Source organism: Seriola lalandi, unplaced genomic scaffold, assembly GCF_002814215.2.
Source record: "Seriola lalandi dorsalis isolate HSWRI2012SDOR001 ecotype SW California unplaced genomic scaffold, Sedor1 jcf7180002054794, whole genome shotgun sequence".
Taxonomy (NCBI): Eukaryota; Metazoa; Chordata; class Actinopteri; order Carangiformes; family Carangidae; genus Seriola; species Seriola lalandi.
The window spans coordinates 67,722-71,439 of NW_019525347.1; positions in this window are offsets into that span (position 1 = coordinate 67,722).

A 3,718-nucleotide genomic window follows, 5' to 3' on the forward strand; every position below is an offset into this window, starting at 1 on the left:
ACACACACACACACACACACACACACACACACACACACACACACACACACACACACACAGAGCTTTATCCTGAGTTAAATCCTGTCTTCCCCCTCCTCTCCCTCCTTTAAATCATCCACATCTCACTTATTCTTCAGATAAATCTACAGCATCAAGCATAAAATACATCGTTGTATAGTTTTCTCTACTTGCCTCACACTCTCCTCCTAGTGGCTCGTCCCTGTCACTCATCAATGCTTACCAGAACAGATCATTAAAACAAACAGCCTGGTCGTGTACGTCGGCTCTGGGAGGACACACTGATGATTGTTGTCTGGTTCCTGCAGCACGTCAAGGTCACAACCCTGCAACAGAGGTTACGACCCCTTAATGTGGCTGATCAGTATGATGGTCTCATTAACACCCACACACACACACATACATACACACACACACGCCCGCACACATACACACACACACACACACACACACACACACACCCGCACACACACACACACACACACACACACACACACACACACAGTCATTGGCCATGGTGTGTGACCTCTTGACCCACAGATCACGGTGCCAGATGTTTATTTGTTGATTCCCTCCATCCATCATCACTGTCGAAGTGGAGCAGGAGACTGTGTGTGTGTGTGTGTGTGTGTGTGTGTGTGTGTGTGTGTGTGTGTGGGGGCGTGACTGCAGCCTCGTGGGTGCTGACTGATGCGTTGTGTGTTAATGTTTAGCTCTAATAAATTTTAGGAGAGGACATGGGTGGTCGTGGTGTGTGCATGTGCTCTTGTATTTCTAGAACGTTAAAGTTAGAATAGTTTTTAGGTTCAGGTGAGAGTCAGACTCTGGTATCACTCCTCCAGTGGTTAAACAGTAGTGCAAATGTTTCAAGACACTTTTTCTAGATCAATAGATCAATATCCAACAGGAATCAGTTTCAAACCTTTCTGCTGTTTAACCCTTTGTGGCTGTTTTTAATTTTTACTTCTGGGGGCATTTGTTCTTTAACAATGATAATTCTCAATACATTTCCATTACATATATTAATACATATATCACCATCAGAGCAGAAACATTCATTTCTCCATCAATAAATTATATTATATACATGCACAAATGTATGAATTTAAATCTTCACTTGGAGCTGTGTTGTGTGTGTGCATGAAAGGTGCTGTATAAATAAAGATAATTCATTCCCTGTTATACAGTCTGCTACCAGCACTGGCTGTGTGGTTAATTAATGAGCACTGATGTCACCTGCTAACCTTTAGTCCTTTGGAAGCCACATTTCCAAAACTAACAACTGAAGTGGATTGACTGAAATAATATTTTTCCAGGTTGCGTATCACATTTTTCAAAGCTTAACTTGCCACTGGTTTCACACACACTTCAAATCAAACACTGAGCATATTGAACATTTCTAACATTTCTTTTCATATGGTGATGATAAACAGCAGCCCTGTTCCTTTAAAGGTGGCCTGTTTAATGTACTGTGTAACCCTCACTGCATAATGGTTTTCAAACCCTCTGAAACAAGGAAAAACAAGGTGCCACCTCAAAATTCATGAGACATTAAATTTCTTTCCATTAAATCCCAGTCAATCCATCATCATTAAGACTTATCAAAATAATCACCAAGTCTGTAAAAAAAAATTTGACTGGTGTTTCAGATCAGGCGCGACAAAGAAGTGTGTGTGTGTGTGTGTGTGTGTGTGTGTGTGTGTGTGTGTAGATAGCATATGTTGCTACAAGCTTTTTGTTCCCTAATCCGTCTCTTTCATTCCTCCACACAAATACATTTATATTTATACATTTATATCAGTCCAGACAGATTTTGGAAAAGAAGCTACTTTTTTAAATAAGATGAAACTTTAATATTCTCTGGAAGGAAATGGGATGTTTCTGCAGCAGGTGACAGCAGATAGAAACTGGATTTTAATGAATAGAGGAAATAACAGGTTATGAGCATCATTAGCGCTGTTACCGTCGCATTAAAAAACCTTCTTTGCTTTGTCATTATGGGGTATTGTGTAGATTTTATGAGAGAAAAAAAAGGAATTTAATCCATTTTGCAATAAGTCTGTAACATAACAAAATGTGGGGAAAGTGAAGGGGTGTGAATACTTTCCGGATGCACTGTAAATCACTTGTATGTGTGTAGCACTCCCCTCAATAGACCTTTTACTAAGGGCAGGCTTCTGGGTTCATTTATTGTATTTTAACCCTAATTTTTAAAGTAATTTCTCTGAAGTAATTTGGATTTCGTTTTTTAATACACAATCAACTGATACACCTAGATGAATTCACCCTTTTAATCTTAGAACTCCGAATAAAGTGTTTTTTTACCTGTCTGTCTCTTAAAACATGAAATATAATAACTTTGAATTATTTTGTGTTGCTTCACACTCTCCAAATAACAATAGTTAAATGATAACTCACCTTAAGCAGTCACTATGCTCAATTTTAACTCTAGCGAAGGAAATATCACGAGACTCTTTTAGAAAAATAAACAAATCAATGATTTACTTCAATTTTTAAATGCATTAAACAAACCACCAACATTTTAACTAAGAATATGGTTATAGTAAATTCTTTGTTGTCTTCTTTTTTTTTTTATCACAACACCTAGGCTAGATCATGAAATGAAAAAATAAATGTATAACCTACTCCTTTAAGTTTCAACAACACTACTCTTTAAGTTTCAAAAAGACCTTTTAAGATGCAAAGTTACTTTCACGTTACTCAAATTACATTCAAATCCCAAATATTTAGATTTTAGTTACTTTCAGTAGTAAACTCAAACACAACTCAGTGGGCCCACCCACACACACACACACACACACACACACACACACACACACACACACACACACACACACACAGCCGGCAAAACAAAAAATAACCCCGTTGCAGGCGTGATACGGTGACTTTTGAGTGCGAGGAAATCCAACTTTATTCCCAACGATCCAGGAACAGTAAAGGAAAAGTGTTACCTCCAATCCAGAGAACAGCAGTTTACCTGGTCCGAGTCCTGAAGGCGACACTGCAGGTGGATTGAAGACAGGCCGCTGTGCAGGTGATGGAGCGTCCCTGGCAGCCCGGCACGACGCCCACCGACGACGAGTCACACGCACAGGCAGCCTCCAACGATGACGCGTCACACGCACAGGCAGCTTCCAACGATGACGCGTCACACACACAGGCAGCCTCCAACGATGACGCGTCACACGCTCAGGCAGCTTCCAACGATGACGCGTCACACGCTCAGGCAGCCTCAAACGATGACGCGTCACACGCACAGGCAGCCTCCAACGATGACGCGTCACACGCACATGCAGCCTCCAACGATGACGCGTCACACGCTCAGGCAGCCTCCAACGATGACGCGTCACACACACACAGGCAGCCTCCAACGATGACTCGTCACACACACACAGGCAGCCTCCACCGATGACGCGTCACACACACTGGCAGCCTCCACCGATGACGCGTCACACACACAGGCAGCCTCCAACGATGACGCGTCACACGCACATGCAGCCTCCAACGATGACGCGTCACACACACTGGCAGCCTCCAACGATGACGCGTCAAACGCACAGGCAGCCTCCAACGATGACGCGTCACACGCACAGGCAGCCTCCAACGATGACGCGTCACACACGCACAGGCAGCCTCCACCGATGAGGCGTCACACACGCACTGGCAGCCTCCAACGATG